This window comes from Amblyraja radiata, chromosome 12 (genome assembly GCF_010909765.2).
Source record: "Amblyraja radiata isolate CabotCenter1 chromosome 12, sAmbRad1.1.pri, whole genome shotgun sequence".
NCBI classification, from domain to species: domain Eukaryota; kingdom Metazoa; phylum Chordata; class Chondrichthyes; order Rajiformes; family Rajidae; genus Amblyraja; species Amblyraja radiata.
This window is the reverse complement of record NC_045967.1, coordinates 5946333-5963412: the sequence shown is the minus strand read 5'-3', so window position 1 is coordinate 5963412 and position 17080 is coordinate 5946333. Positions and strand designations below refer to the sequence as shown.

The 17080-nt window shown below is 43.8% G+C and overlaps 1 protein-coding gene across 1 annotated transcript in view; it reads right to left on the bottom strand.

The window, feature by feature from the left end:
- nexmif (neurite extension and migration factor) overlaps nt 1-17080 on the bottom strand; it is a 325589-nt gene that overhangs the window by 45507 nt on the left and 263002 nt on the right. The window contains exon 2 of the mRNA XM_033030141.1: nt 1349-1466. The gene's annotated coding sequence lies outside the window, so the exon portion shown is untranslated. The remainder of the gene's footprint in view (nt 1-1348; nt 1467-17080) is intronic.

Here is a 17080-nt window from a genome sequence, read left to right as displayed (position 1 = left end):
CACTGCTAACAAGAATTAGAGTCTTTGTTCACCATCTTATCACATCATTACCAAAGAAAACTAACTGCAGTTTATTTTAGGTAACATACTATGCTTGGTATGTTGGTAACGGACATTAAAATCATGGACATTCAGATATAAACATCCAAGTGCCAAATATTTCTTTTATAAAGGGCAACTCTCATCTCTGTGCTACCACTTCTCATCACAGATCACTGGAAACAGTTTCATTCTTTGTTTTTAAATGATGAGAATTCTTCTTTAAATTGTCCTGGAGTAATGTTCTGACCCAACTCCCACAAACCCCTACTCCCCAGCTTTACTTCATGTCTGTTAATTAGATTTGCTAGATTGTTTCAGCTATTTTATTCATTCTTTGAATGTGGGTATCTCTATTGAAGTTAGAATTTATTGCCCATTTCCTGTGAAAAGGTAGTGATGGGATGCTTTCCTGAACTGTTGAGACTTCATGAGGCAAGGGGATTGCACTGTGTGGAGCTTTCCACGACCAATGGGTCTCGACCCGAAATGTCGCCAATTCCTTCTCTCCATAGACGCTGCCTCACCCGCTGAGTTTCTCCACCATTTTGTGTCTACCATGCTCCATGTTAATTTCACAATGTCAAAGGCAAAATTCATAAATAATTTAATCAAAAATACCGAGTCAAGTTAGTGTTTAGTTTATAGTTTAGTTTGGTTATACAGTGCGGAAGCAGGCTCTTCGGCCCACCAAATCTGCACCGACCAGCGATCCCTGCACAACAACACTACCCCACACACACTAGGGACAATTTTACATTTATACCAAGCCAATTAATTTACAGAGCTGTATGTCTTTGGAGTGTGGGAGGAAAACGAAGATCTCTGAGAAAACCCACGCAGGTTACGGGGCCAAACTCCGTACAGACAATAGACAATAGGTGCAGGAGTAGGCCATTTGGCACTTCGAGCCAGCACCGCCATTCAATGTGATCATGGCTGATCATCCCCAATCAGCACCCTGTTCCTGCCTTCTCCCCATATTCCCTGACTCCGCTATCTTTAAGAGCCCTATCTAGCTCTCTCTTGAAAGTATCCAGCGAACCGGCCTCCACCGCCCTCTGAGGCAGAGAATTCCACAGGCTCACAACTCTGTGAGAAAAAGTTTTTCCTTGTCTCCGTTCTAAATGGCTTACCCCTTATTCTTAAACTGTGGCCCCTGGATCTGGACTCCCCCAACATCAGGAACATGTTTCCTGCCTCTAGCGTGACAAGAACCTGTAGTCAGGATTGGACGGATCTCTAGCGCTGTAAGGCAGTATCTCTACCGCTGTGCCACTGTGTTGTCCATTTGTAACTCATCGCTCACCTTCTTCATTGACCCAGTAGGGTTGTGCTGTTTTGTGGCTCCAAAGTCTTTTTCTTGCTGTTCATCCATAAATTTTGTCTGTTGTTCCTTATTCCATTAGTCACTGTTCCCAGCCAGACTGTAATACATAAAATATATTTCATTGAACTCCACAGGAACTACACATCTGCAATGGCTGAGAGAGAAAGAAAATCATCTCATCCCAAAACTTTACAATAGAAGCTAGGGCAAATATTTACCACAAGTTGGATCACTACCTCGTCTATTTTGGTTGCAAGAAATGTTTTTGAGCGTTGTTTTGATATATAAACAGAGGGAGAACAGGACCCAAGGTTTAATATGTCCACTGTTAGCAAAATCATTACCTATGTAATTAGAAGCATTGCATCTTCAGAATGAACAGACTGAGAATGCACTGATATCTGAAATGAATAAATTTAGTTCCATGATGGTTGCTTTTTTTTTTAGGAGATATTAATGTAAGAGGGGAGATTAGAATTCAGCAATCATGGAAAGGTGAATTTTCTTTTTTGGAAAAATAAATCAGTATTTTTCAGTTCTTTTGCTTTCACGTTTTTCTGAAAGCAAATGTTTTTAGATTTGGGTCTATGTTTTAACAATCAAAGAGTGCAGTCTACATTTTCACAATCGATCATACACAAAGACATTCATTGCAACTCGCATTTGTTATTCTATCTGTAGAATTCCTTATCATTTTAATTTAATTGCAAGTTCCTCGATACATGTTGTATGAGCAAACAGCTTTTGGTATACAAATCTGAGCTTTAACTAAGTAGTTATTATTCACAAGTGTACTTATACAGTGGGCGTTGAATGGATATTTGAATGCGAGCTATTGTAGTGAAGACCAAGCATTCACAATCCATACAAAGGAAAGAATGACTTGCCTTTATGTAATTCCAGTGTGTCCAAAAACATTTTATAGCCATTGAAGTATTTTAATTCTCAAGACTACTGTATTTATTGACACCAATGCATTAGCCAACACTCGAAGCTGAATGGGATAAATGACAAACCAAAATGTATATTATTCAGCAAAAGTCAAGTTAGTCGAAAGCAATCTATTTGAAAAATAGAGGAAGTAGAGACTCTAGCAACATTTGCCATCAAAAGCAGGATAAGTTCACCAGAGAAAGAAGCAGTGAATGGAGAGTAATCACTTATAAATCCTGCATGAAATGAACCTCAATCACAACGATGCGTGGTCCTCAAATTTGATCGAGGGAGGAATTAAAGGGGCTGTCCCACTACGGCGACTGAATCCGCGAGTTCAGATGAGTTTGCCCTCGACTCACACTCATGGTCGACACGAGGTCGACTAGGAGGTCTTTGTAACTCTCCTTAATGCTCGAGAGTAGTCCCCGCGTACTCGAGACCTCAGCTGGGTCGCAGCGTATTTTTCGACATGTTGAAAAATGCCCGCAAGCAAAAAAAGGTTGCCATGGAAAAAATCGATACTTTTTTTACTCGTAGGTTTAGTCGAAGTAGGTCGGCATGTTATCCGTAGGTAATCGAGGCTAGTCGAAGGTAGTCGTAGATAGTCTTCAACATAGTCGAAGGAGGTCGAAGGAGGTCTTCAACATGACATTTTTTCACACTCTCCTAAACTCTTCTAAACTCGCCAATTAGGTCACCGCAGTGGGACAGCCCCTTTACTAATCATCTCCTTTCTGGCTGGCTGCCCTAATTGTTGTACATTCAGTCAACTGCGGTCAACCAGCATCTGCAGTTCCTTCCTACACATCTCGTCTGCTCCACTGCGAAATCTCCTCAAAGTATGTCTACTTTGAAGACGTTCTCCTCCTCTCTCCAACGAGAGTTCTGCAACATCCTCTCTCGCTACTCCCCCTGTGATTCCTCCTGCTCGCCGACTCTATGACCTTCTTCTCTATTAGTGTCTTGTTTTCACACCTTAGCCTTCCTTATCTCCATCTCCCATGACAATCAGTCTGAAGAAGGATCTCGACCCAAAATGTCACCCATCCCTGTCCTGCTGAATTACTCCAGCATTTTCTATCTATCTTCATTATTAATAAAACAGGAAACGTGGCAACCAAATTGTGAATAGCAAAACTCACAAAAAACATTCTGATAATCACCAGATAATCAGTTTAGAAATATTCTGACGGTTAAATTTTTGTTAGGATACTGCTCTTCAAATAGTGCCTTGGGATAGTTTTATTGAAGGGGCCTCAACTTACCATATCATCCAAAAGAAGGCAGTCCCAGCAGCAGCATGGCTCTCAACACCAGCAAAACCAAGGAACTGATTGTGGACTTTGGAAGGGGTAGGATGGGGACATAGAAACATAGAAAATAGGTGCAGGAGTAGGCCATTCGGCCCTTCGAGCCTGCACCGCCATTCAATATGATCATGGCTGATCATCCAACTCAGTATCCTGTACCTGCCTTCTCTCCATACCCCCTGATCCCTTTAGCCACAAGGGCCACATCTAACTCCCTCTTAAATATAGCCAATGAACTGGCCTCAACTACCTTCTGCGGGAGGGAATTCCAGAGATTCACCGCTCTCTGTGTGAAAAAAGTTTTCCTCATCTCGGTCCTAAAAGATTTCCCCCTTATCCTTAAACTGTGACCCCTTGTTCTGGACTTCCCCAACATCGGGAACAATCTTCCTGCATCTAGCCTGTCCAACCCCTTAAGAATTTTGTAAGTTTCTATAAGATCCCCCCTCAATCTTCTAAATTCTAGTGAGTACAAACCGAGTCTATCCAGTCTTTCTTCATATGAAAGTCCTGACATCCCAGAATTCAGTCTGGTGAGCCTTCTCTGTACTCCCTCTATGGCAAGAATGTCTTTCCTCAGATTAGGAGACCAAAACTGTACGCAATACTCCAGGTGTGGTCTCACCAAGACCCTGTACAACTGCAGTAGAACCTCCCTGCTCCTATACTCAAATCCTTTTGCTATGAATGCTAACATACCATTCGCCTTCTTCACTGCCTGCTGCACCTGCATGCCTACTTTTAATGACTGGTGTACCATGACACCCAGGTCTCGTTGCATCTCCCCCTTTCCTAATCGGCCACCATTCAGATAATAATCTACTTTCCTGTTTTTGCCACCAAAGTGGATAACCTCACATTTATCCACATTATACTGCATCTGCCATGCATTTGCCCACTCACCCAGCCTATCCAAGTCACCTTGCAGCCTCCTAGCATCCTCCTCACAGCTAACACTGCCCCCCAGCTTCGTGTCATCCGCAAACTTGGAGATGTTGCATTCAATTCCCTCGTCGATGGTGGAAATGGTCAAGAACTTCAAATTCCTGGGCGTGCGCATTTCCGAAGATCTTTTCCGATCCCAGCACACTGATGCAATCATAAAGAAAGCACATCAGCGCCTCTACTTCCTGAGAAGATTACGGAGAGTTGGCATATCAAAGGGAACTCTCTCCAACTTCTACAGGTGCACAGTAGAGAGCATGCTGACCGGTTGCGGCTTGGTTCAGCAACCTGAGGGTCCAGGAGCGGAAAAGGATGCAGAAAGTTGTAACCACTGCCCAGTCCATCATCGGCTCTGATCTCCCCACCATTGAAGGGATCTATCGCAGTCGCTGCCTCAAAAAGGCAGCAAACATCATCAAGGACCCACAACATCCTGGCCACTCATCTCTCCGCTACCATCGGGCCGAAGGTACATGAGCCTGAAATCTGTTACATCCAGGTTCAGGAACAGCTACTTCCCCACAGCCATCAGGCTATTAACCTTGCCAACAAACAGACTCTGAACTGTAACAACCTATTGCACTTTATCTGTTATTTATGTGTATATTGAACTGAACTGTTCTGTATTTTTGCTTACAATATCCTGTTGTCCTGCAGCAAGCAAGAATTTAATTGTCCTATCTGAGACACATGACAATAAACTCTCTTGACTTGACTTGAACGTGATTTTAAGTCTTCAGAGATTTGAACACCAGCGTTTGGAAGCACATTAGAATTATGAGTAGGAACTCTGGCTGGGTTTCCCCTTTTTGAAGTTTGTGTGACCCAAACACAACTATATCATCTTTACTTAGTCACCTTCATATTGAACCCAGAGCACTTGTCTCAATGAACCAGCCATACACTCATGTACCAATATATCTGGACTACAAAATAGGTCAAAGAATTGTTCTCATTGGAGAAATAAGCCAAATTTGTCAAATCATGGGTTAACTTCCACGTTATCAGAACTAGTGCCTCAGTGACCTTACTTACGTTCACCATATTATTTTCCTTTCTAACAGTTGATCAAAATAGACTTCCCAATTATTTTAATGTTAGTTATGTGGCCCCTTTGTTAAAAAAATGACTTGCGGTGATCTGTGGGAAAGTTCCCCTCGGATCCACCTCATATTACACAGCAGCAGAAATGTACTCTGTGTGCAGAGAGATTAGATGCATATCTGCCCAATGGCAAAGGCAATAAGCGAGACAGGCGTAACCGGTTTGTCCAGCACCTGCCAGGTTGCATTAATGCACCAAAGCCCTTGCCCAGGAACCAATCTGTACTTTTTCTGCAATTTGACCTTTATCTTTCTCCTCCCCGTCAATAAACCAAATCTTTCTTTTGTCCTGTGCTTAAGCTAGGCAAGCTTGCCTTTCTGTATCACATACATCTGTGACCAAGGAACTCCAAATCAGGACTTTCTATTTTGATTCAGGGTTTACAGTTCTTGCTTAAAATGCAGGAGGATTTCCACTTTAAATCTCCACTGAGCCCTACAGACAGATGCTTAATGTTTTCTAAAAAGGGTGGCATAGAAAAGAAGTTAACATAATATCTATAATCAACGTGGAAATAAGTAATCAAATAGAAATGATAAACGTAATAAAACCTAGTTAACAAGGCTTTATGAAAGATAAATCATATTTGAGAAAAGGAATTGTTCAAGTTCTTTGAGGACGTGATAGAGAAATATTCGTGTAGATGTTGTACTTTTCCAAAAGGCATTTGACAAGATTCAAAAATAAGATGGAGTAAAAAGATGGACATAAACTAAGAGGCCAAGGAATTTGGCGGAAGTGTGTTAGCATGGATTGAAAATTCATTGTCAACTAGAGAAGAAGGAGTTTGAATACATTGGTTATCTTTGGGTTGGACTGATATAACCAGTGGTTGACCTTATGTCGTGAACTGTTTACTTTTTACATTAATAACCTGGAGGAGGAAACTAAAGGTTTCCATCTGTTTGAAGAAGGGTCCTAACCCAAAACATTACCTGTCCATTTCTCTCCACCCATGCTGCCTGGTCCAGAATTGCTCAAATTGCCAACATCTGCAGTCTCAGTGTCTCCACAAGGTTCCCAAGTTTGCTGATAACATGAAAACTGTCGGAAGGACATGTGTGGAGGACATTGTGATTCGGCAATAATGAATTTAGTTAAAGCATGTCGATGAAGTTTAATGTTGGGTCATGTACTTTCGTAAGAGGAGTCAAAAAGGCTGTATCTAATTGGCGAGAGACTGCAAATGAGTGGTGAATCTCTGGCATTCTCTGTCCTCACCATGGAGGTGATCAGGTAATTGGATATTTTTAAGGTGAAGATAGATAAATAATTGAAAGATCGGAGAATTGAAGGTTATGGGGAACTGGCACACAATAGGAGTTGAGGTCTGCATAGATCACTGAATGATCGCGTAGAAGTGATACTCTTTGGCAGTCTTGAGAGGCCAAGTCGCCTGTCCTTTCAAAATATATTTTCCTGGTTAATATAGGTAGTGAGAGATCTTGCACCCTCATTAAGGAATTCTGTATGATAATGGTGTTCTCATAACGGCATTCCCTACGCACTTCCAAAATGTGCTCGAATTTAGAACCACGAGTATGTTGTTCCCAGGGGAATGTCACTTTAATCATTGCTGGTTAGATTCTGTGGAAAGATATCTAAGCAAGTTTAATTTGGTTCCGTGGTGCTCTGGTAAGGAGCAGTTGTGGTGTTCTGGTGGCAGCAGAAGTCCAATGAAAGGACAAATTACATGATCTGAGTTTTACATACTTCTGGCACAAAATATGAAGCTACAATCTCATGTAAGATGATTCCAATTTTGAGATCCACAGCCACAGTTTTTGGAGCTCCCTGTCCCACTTGAAATCACGTGTGGCAAATGTCACGCCGTAATGCAGCCTTAGAACGATTATTTAAAAGTGAAGTGTCGTGGTGGGTGATGTAAAAAAGGCTGGAGAGAACCTCAAAGAGCTTCAGTTGGTTTCAGGCTCCCAAAACACTGGGACTAAGTGAAAGAGCATGCATTGCGATATGTATTTGTCAAAGTGCCCCCCTTTGAAAATTAACCACTCTCTGTATAATACCTGCTTTAAAAGCTGATCTTAAATAACGTCAGATGAAGCAAAAGAGTGACAGGTTTGCCACTCCCGATGTTTAAACTATAAGGGGTGCGTGGGTGTACAGTGGTGTCGAATGGAAGATAAGCTACTTGACAGAAAGATTGGTAGGTCTCATCCATCAGCCCAACAGCCTAATCCTTCAGTTCCACACTACTGTAAATCCACAAGCGTATTACCACTACTTAACTGTAGCATGAGAGAAAAATTGAAGATATAATGGGTGTTCCGTTCAAGAGCCGAGATGTGAATAATTCTATTATGCTGTTGTGCTGAGTATTTTAGTACTAAAATGATACAAATGAGCCATTCTTATCAGTAAAAAGCCACGTATGAAGTCAAGAGGCTACTATAATTTATAATAACTAATTATTTTCTTACAGATACTGAAAATGCCAAAAATGTGATTAGTACAGGGGTCGACTTGTTCTGCATAGGGGCCGGGACGCATGTCTGTGAGCGGATGGCGGGCCACATCTATCACGTGTACACATGGGTCCCGCTCCCATCCCGCCCCAGATGGCAGGCTTCAAATCACGTGTCCACAGAAGGTAGACAAAAATGCTGAGGAAACTCAGCGGGTGAGGCAGCCTCATGCAATCCTTGCATGTCTCACCCGCTCAGTTTCTCCGACATTTTTGTCTACTTTCGATTTTTCCAGCATCTGTAGTTCTTTCTTAAACGTGTTCACAGACGGTGCGCGGCCGTGCCGGCGGCTTTGCGCAGGATGCGGAACAGCGAGAATGCGGTACAGCCAGAGCTCGGCTGCACTTGGCTGCGTTCGGGCCGGGCGCTCGGCTGCGTTCGGCTGGATTAATACCTGAACGACAGTAGCTTTATTAGAATCACATCGATTTACAAGTCAGATATTAAATGTTACGCTAGGCATCTCATTCAGGTATTTATTGACCATATTATTCAATCAGAACCTTTGTCCCAGGATGGAAAAATCAAATACTAGAGGCCATAGGTTGTAAGGTGAGAAGGGCAAAGTTGAAAGGAGATGTTTAGCAAAGTTTAGAGATACAGAGTGTAAACAGGCCCTTAGGCCTACCTGTTATGCATCAATCAGTCATCACCCATACACTGGTTCTGTGCTACACACTACGGGCTATTTACAGAAGCCAATTACCCCACAAAACCGCACATCTTTAGAATGTGGGAGGAAACCGGATCACCCGGATAAAACCCATGCGGTCACGGGGAGAACGTGTAAACTCCACACAGACAGCACCCATAGTGGGGATCGAACCCAGGTCTCTGCTGCTGTGAGGCAGCGACGCTACCGCTGAGCCACTCTGCCACCCTGATGTGCGGGGCAAACTTTTCTTGACACTGAGGGTGGTGAGTGCCTGGAGCGTGTTGCCCGGGTTAATGGTTGAGGCAGGAACGATAGAGGCATTTAAGATGTTTTTGAATAAGCTGGGAATGGAGAAATATGGATTATGCACGGGTAGATAAGTGATGGTCTAGGCTTCATGTTTGCCATGGATATCGTGAGATGAAGGGCCTGCCCTTGTGCAGTATTGTTCTATGAAGATAAGCCACAAAATGTTGGAGTAACTCAGCGTGACCCTTCTGCAGACGTCTTGACCTGAAATGTCACCCAGTCCTTCTATCCAGAGATGCTGCCTGTCCTGCTGAGTTACTCCAGCATTTTGTATCTATCTATCTTCGGTTTAAACCAGCAACTTCCTACACTGCACTGTTCTATATTCTATATTTCAAACACATTTTATTTCAGGTCTCCAAAAGCAAGCTTTTGAGAACAACGGCAGACATAATTGCAGGAGAAACTCAGCGGGTGAGGCAGCATCTGTGGAGCGAAGGAAATAGGCAACATTTCGGATCGAGACCCTTCTAGATCCATGAATAAAGTGCACTGTGTACCATCCCCCTCCACACACTGAAGGAATTTACACCGCTGTCTCCTAACATTGTGATCTCCAGCAGTTGGTTAACATTACTTGGCACCTTCCGAGAGACGGACTGACCGGGACTCGTCCTTTAATGTTGCCGAGACAACTCACTATCTTCCTGCAATGTGAGGCAGCTTGATTGTACTTCCGAAATGGTCCAAGAGGAAGCCCACCATCACGTTCTGAAGGGCAACTGGGGACAGGCAACAATTATTGCTCTTGCTCTGTTTCCTAAGAATGAGTCACTGCAATATATTTTGGAAAGCCTTTCATCACCACAAATGCAACCAATGTAGATTGAAATGTGCACTTGAGATTTTCCAATATGTGAGAATACATTGACTGCAATTTTATCAAATGTACAAAATTCACTTTATCAAATAGGGCAAGAATTGTACAACAGCAGTGCTCTCAACGGCTAAATGTCTTTGCCGAGTGAATAATTACTTGGCCTGGGATAGATGCAATCCTGGGACCCGGACATTTTAGTTGACTGAAAATAAGAGGGGGGCCTGATTGAGGAATTAATTGAGCTCAGGCTGCCAACTGTGCTTGGACAAGTCTCTGAAATCTTCTTGGTGAGCTCCTGTCTTCAGCTGTCTGGCGGATCACAAGGTCCAAATTAGCCGTCCACAGCAACACACTATTCCCCATCCGACAGAATAAATCTTGATCATCAAATTGCCTTTTTACACACAGCGCCATTATTATTGGAATTAACAAGGGTTTACAGAAATGAAAAAAAAAAGCCATTTAAAAGGAATGAGTGAACTGTGAGTCCACAAGCGGTGAGTGAGTGAACTGTGAGTCCACAAGTGGTGAGTGAGTGAACTGTGAGTCCACAAGCGGTGAGTGAGTGAACTGTGAGTCCACAAGCGGTGAGTGAGTGAATTGTGAGTCCACAAGCGGTGAGTGAGTGAATTGTGAGTCCACAAGCAGTGAGTAAATGAACTGTGAGTCCACAGGTTGTGAGTGAGTGAACTGTGATCTAACCTTAAATCTATGCCCTCTACCTTTTGATGTGTCTACCCTGGGATAAAGGTTCCAGCTGGATAGTCTAGCTGTGCCTCTCATATTTTTTTATACTTTTATCAGGTGTCCCATCAATCTCCGGCATTCTAGAGAAAACAATCCAAATGTGTCCAACCTCTCCGTGTTACTAATACTCCTTAATCCAGCCAAGTCGGACCCTGCTGATTGTATTGTAGCAGTTTGTATTGTATTGTATTGTATTGTACTTTGTATTGTACTTTGTATTGTATCCTAGGTAAGAGGGGAGTATGAGGGCCAGGGCAGTTTACTGTTCTGGATGTCAGATGTGGGAGGTCAAGGAATCGGATAGCCTTCCAGCCGTCCACATCTGCGCCAGGTGCGTCGAGATGGGGCTCCTAAGGGACCATATTAGGAACCTGGAGCAGCAGCTCGATGACCTCCGTCTGGTCAGGGAAAGCGAGGAAGTCATTGGGAGGAGTTACAGAGAGGTGGTCACTCCAAGACCACAGGAGGCAGGCAAGTGGGTCACTGTTAGGAGGGGCAAGTGGCACAGGCAGGGACTAGAGAGTACCCCGGTGGCTGTACACCTTGACAATAAGTACTCCTGTTTGAGTACTGTTGCGGGGGACAGCCTTCCTGGGGGTAGCGACAGCGGCCGGGCCTCCGGTACAGAGACCAGCCCTGTTGCTCAGAAGGGTAAGGAAAAGAAGAGGAGAGCAATACTAATAGGGGACTCTATAGTTAGGTGGTCAGACAGGCGATTCTGTGGACGCAGTCGGGAGACTCGGATGGTAGTTTGCCATCCTGGTGCCAGGGTCTGGGATGTGTCTGAACGTGTCCAAGATATCCTGAAATGGGAGGGAGAGGAGCCCAAGGTCGTGGTACATATAGGTACCAATGACATAGGTAGAAAAAGAGAAGAGGTCCTGAAAGGAGAATTTAGGGAGTTAGGAGGAGAGTTAAGGAGAAGGACCGCAAAGGTAACAATCTCGGGCTTACTGCCTGTGCCACGCGACAGTGAGAGTAGGAATGGAGCGAGGTGGAGGATAAATGCGTGGCTGAAGGACTGGTGCAGAGGGCAGGGATTCAAGTTTCTGGATCATTGGGACCTCTTTTGTGGAAGGTGCGACCTGTACAAAAAGGATGGGTTGCACTTGAACCCGAGGGGGACCAATATCCTGGCGAGGAGATTTGCAAAGGCTACTGGGGAGATTAAACTAGAACGGTTGGGGGGAGGGACTCAAATAGAGAAAGCTAGTAGACAGTGTGTGAGGCAGGAGGCAGAGAAGGGAAGCACTCAGACCCAACATGTAGGGGGGAAAGAAGAAAACAATAATAAACAGAGAATAAGAGGTGGTGGGGTTCTTAAATGGGTGAGCAGAGAGACAGAGGGGTGTAAAATGGGGGGTAGAAGCAATAGGTAGCAATGTGAAACGTAAAAGGGGCAGGCAGACAAATCCAGGGCAAAAATCAAAAAGGGCCACTTTTCAACATAATTTGATAAGGGGTAAGAGCGTTGTAAAAACAAGCCTGAAGGAGCATTCGTAATAAGGTGGATGAGTTGAATGTGCAGATAGCTATTAATGATTATGATATAGTTGGGATCACGGAGACATGGCTCCAGGGTGACCAAGGCTGGGAGCTGAACATCCAGGGATATTCAATATTCAGGAGGGATAGACAGAAAGGAAAAGGAGGTGGGGTAGCGTTGCTGGTTAGAGAGGAGATTAACGCAATAGAAAGGAAGGACATTTGCTTGGAGGATGTGGAATCGATATGGGTAGAGCTGCGAAACACTAAGGGGCCGAAAATGCTAGTGGGTGTTGTGTACAGGCCACCTAACAGTAGTAGTGAAGTTGGGGATGGCATCAAACAGGAAATTAGAAAGGCGTGCAACAAAGGTAAAACAGTTATAATGGATGACTTCAATCTACATATAGATTGGGTGAATCAAATTGGCAGGGGTGCTGAGGAAGAGGATTTCGTGGAATGTATGTGGGATTGTTTTCTAAACCAACATGTAGAGGAACCAACGAGAGAGCAGGCTATTCTAGGCTGGGTATTGAGTAATGAGGAAGGGTTAGTTAGCAGTCTTGCTGTGCGTGCCCCATTGGGCAAGAGTGACCATAATATGGTTGAGTTCTTCATTAGGATGGAGAGTGACATTGTTAATTCAGAAACAATGGTTCTGAACTTAAAGAAAGGTAACTTTGAGGGTATGAGACGTAAATTGGCTAAGATTGACTGGCAATTAATTCTTAAAGGGTTGACGGTGGATACACAATGGAAGGCATTTAAAGACTGCATGGATGAACTACAACAATTGTTCATCCCAGTTTGGCAAAAGAATAAATCAGGGAAGGTAGTGCATCCGTGGATAACAAGGGAAATCAGGAATAGTATCAAAGCAAAGGATGAAGCGTACAAATTAGCCAGAAAAAGCAGCCTACCAGGGGACTGGGAGAAATTCAGAGACCAGCAGAGGAGGACAAAGGGCTTAATTAGGAAAGGGAAAATAGATTATGAAAGAAAACTGGCAGGGAACATAAAAACTGACTGCAAAAGTTTTTAATAGATATGTGAAGAGAAAGAGATTAGTTAAAACAAATGTAGGTCCCTTGCAGTCAGAAACAGGTGAATTGATCATGGGGAACAAGGATATGGCGGACCAATTAAATAACTACTTTGGTTCCGTCTATGGAAGACATAAATAATCTGCCGGAAATAGCAGGGGACCGCGGGTCAAAGGAGATGGAGGAACTGAGTGAAATCCAGGTTAGCCGGGAAGTGGTATAGGTAAATTGAATGGATTAAAGGCCGATAAATCCCCAGGGCCAGATAGGCTGCATCCCAGAGTACTTAAGGAAGTAGGTTCAGAAATAGTAGATGCATTAGTGATAATTTTTCAAAACTCTTTAGATTCTGGAGTAGTTCCTGAGGATTGGAGGGTAGCTAATGTAACCCCACTTTTTATAAAGGGAGGGAGAGAGAAAACGGGGAATTACAGACCAGTTAGTCTAACATCGGTAGTGGGGAAACTGCTAGAGTCAGTTATTAAAGATGGGATAGCAGCACATTTAGAAAGTGGTGAAATCATTGGACAAAGTCAGCATGGATTTACAAAAGGTAAATCATGTCTGACGAATCTTATAGAATTTTTTGAGGATGTAACTAGTAGAGTGGATAGGGGAGAACCAGTGGATGTGTTATATCTGGACTTTCAGAAGGCTTTCGACAAGGTCCCACATAAGAGATTAGTATACAAACTTAAAGCACACGGCATTGGGGGTTCAGTATTGATGTGGATAGAGAACTGGCTAGCAAACAGGAAGCAAAGAGTAGGAGTAAACGGGTCCTTTTCACAATGGCAGGCAGTGACTAGTGGGGTACCGCAAGGCTCAGTGCTGGGACCCCAGCTATTTACAATATATATTAATGAGCTGGACGAGGGAATGGAATGCAACATCTCCAAGTTTGCGGATGACACTAAGCTGGGGGGCAGTGTTAGCTGTGAGGAGGATGCTAGGAGGCTGCAAGGTAACTTGGATAGGCTGGGTGAGTGGGCAAATGTATGGCAGATGCAGTATAATGTGGATAAATGTGAGGTTATCCACTTTGATGGCAAAAACAGGAAAGCAGACTATTATCTAAATGGTGGCCGATTAGGAAAAGGGGAGATGCAATGAGACCTGGGTGTCATGGTACACCAGTCATTGAAAGTAGGCATGCAGGTGCAGCAGGCAGTGAAGAAAGCGAATGGTATGTTAGCATTCATAGCAAAAGGATTTGAGTATAGGAGCAGGGAGGTTCTACTGCAGTTGTACAAGGTCTTGGTGAGACCACACCTGGAGTATTGCGTACAGTTTTGGTCTCCAAATCTGAGGAAGGACATTATTGCCATAGAGGGAGTGCAGAGAAGGTTCACCAGACTGATTCCTGGGATGTCAGGACTTTCATATGAAGAAAGACTGGATAGACTCGGCTTGTACTCGCTAGAATTTAGGAGATTGAGGGGGGATCTTATAGAAACGTACAAAATTCTTAAGGGGTTGGACAGGCTAGATGCGGGAAGATTGTTCTCGATGTTGGGGAAGTCCAGGACAAGGGGTCACAGCTTAAGGATAGAGGAGAAATCCTTTAAGACCGAGATGTGAAAAACATTTTTCACACAGAGAGTGGTGAATCTCATGGAACTCTCTGCCACAGAAGGTAGTTGAGGCCAGTTCATTGGCTATATTTAAGAGGGAGTTAGATGTGGCCCTTGTGGCTAAAGGGATCAGGGGGTATGGAGAGAAGGCAGGTACAGGATACTGAGTTGGATGATCAGCCATGATGATATTGAATGGCGGTGCAGGCTCGAAGGGCCGAATGGCCTACTCCTGCACCTATTTTCTATGTATCTATAATACCTTCTGCACCATAATGAAGGTTAATAATTTATTTCTGGTATATCCAGACACAGAGAGCACTCATGGTTAGGATCGAACTTGGGTCTCTGGCGCTATAAGGCAGCAACTCTACCGCTGTGCCACTTTGCCACCCTTTTGCTGTTTGCTTTGATGGGAGCATCATGAGCAAGGGGCACATCTACAAGATCAGAACTAACAACATCAAGGGTTATGGTTGGGGAGTGAAAATGTACAATTATCTCCCTCAGAAGTCATTGAGGCAAATGGGCCTCTTTCAAAGCTGATAATACTAATACCAACCTCTTGTTAAGAGTGAAGAGAGACACAAAAAGCTGGAGTAACTCAGCGGGACAGGCAGCATCTCTAAAGATGGGTGACATTTCTGGTCGATGGGTGATGGGTGACATTTCGGGTCGAGACCCTTCTTCAGACTAGTTAAGGTAAAGTGAAATGAGAGATATGGACTATAGATGAGGCTCTCACCAGGGTCTCCTCTATATCATGTAGCTCCGCTCTCACTCCCCATCCCCCCACTCGTAACAAGGGCAGAGTCCCCCTCGTCCTCACCTTCCACCCTAGCAGCCGTCACATACAACAAATAATCCTCTGACATTTTCGCCACCTCCAACGGGATCCCACATTTTCCCATCTCCTCCCCTTTCGGCTTTCCGCAGAGACCGTTCCTTCCTTAACTCCCTGGTCAATTCGTCCCTTCCCATCCAAACCACCCCCTCCCCTTATAATTTCCCTTGCAACCGCAGGAAATGCTACACTTGTCGCTTTACCTCCCCCCTCGACTCCATTCAAGGACCCAAGCCGTCTTTCCAGGTGAGGCAGAGGATCACCTGCACCTCCTCCAACCTCATCTATTGCATCCGCTGTTCTAGGTGTCAGCTGCTCTACATCGGTGAGACCAAGCGCAGGCTTGGCGATCGCTTCGCCCTACACCTCCGCTCAGTTCGCATTAACCAACTTGATCTCCTGGTGGTTCAGCACTTCAACTCCCCCTCCCATTCCAAATCAGACATCAGTCTGAAGTAGGGTCTCGACCGGAAACGTCACCTGTCCCTTCACTCCATAGATGCTGCCTTACCCACTGAGTTTCTCCAGCATTTTTGTCTACCTGAGAGATATAGACGATGATATAGAGAGATACAGAATAATGAATGAAAGATATGCAAAAAAGTTCAAAGGTTTCAAAGATTTCAACATTTTATTGTCACGTATACCAATTAAGGTACAGTGATGTGTACAGTGAAAGTAACGATGATAACGGAAACAGGCCATTGTTGGTTGTTTGTTGGGTGAAAACAAGAATCTGGTGCGATTTGGGTGGGGAGGGATGGAGAGAAAGGGAATGCCAGGGTTACTTGAAGTTAGAGAAGTCAAGAATCATACCACTGGTCTGTAAGCTGCCCAAGCGAAATATGAGATGCTGTTCCTCCAATCTGCGTTTTGCCTCACACTGACAATGGAGGAGAACTAGGACAGAAAAATCAGTGTGGGAATGGGAGGAGGATGAAAGTGTTTGTGGAACAAAGGCCAGTGATGGAGTTGATACAAATCAATTAAACTTTGAATAATAGAACAGATTGTAGGGCTGAATAGCCTTCCCTTATTCCTATGATTTGTTTTCTTTCTTCAGTCAAGGAATTGAGTTTGTTGCAAAGTGCAGAAGGTCACACCGTGGCCTTTACAATCTGGCAATGCATTTGTTAATGTGATAAATCTCACACATAATTATAGCAACAAAGTAATTAGATAACATTAAAATATCAACATCCATGGAAATCAGGAGAACGTGGACATTATCTCAGATTCCAATTTACAGTAGTTTATCAAAAAGAGATCCAACGAAAATGTCAGCACTAATATTCTAAAAGAATGGCTGAGAATCCTGCAAAGGTCATCTCAAATTGAGAAGAGATCCTGGCATCTAATACAGATTAAAAAAAAGCCTTCAGCAATGGTGCAGTAGTTGTATTCTGAATAATCTTGTCCTTTTTAAAAAAAAAGCAAATGCAATGACACAGTA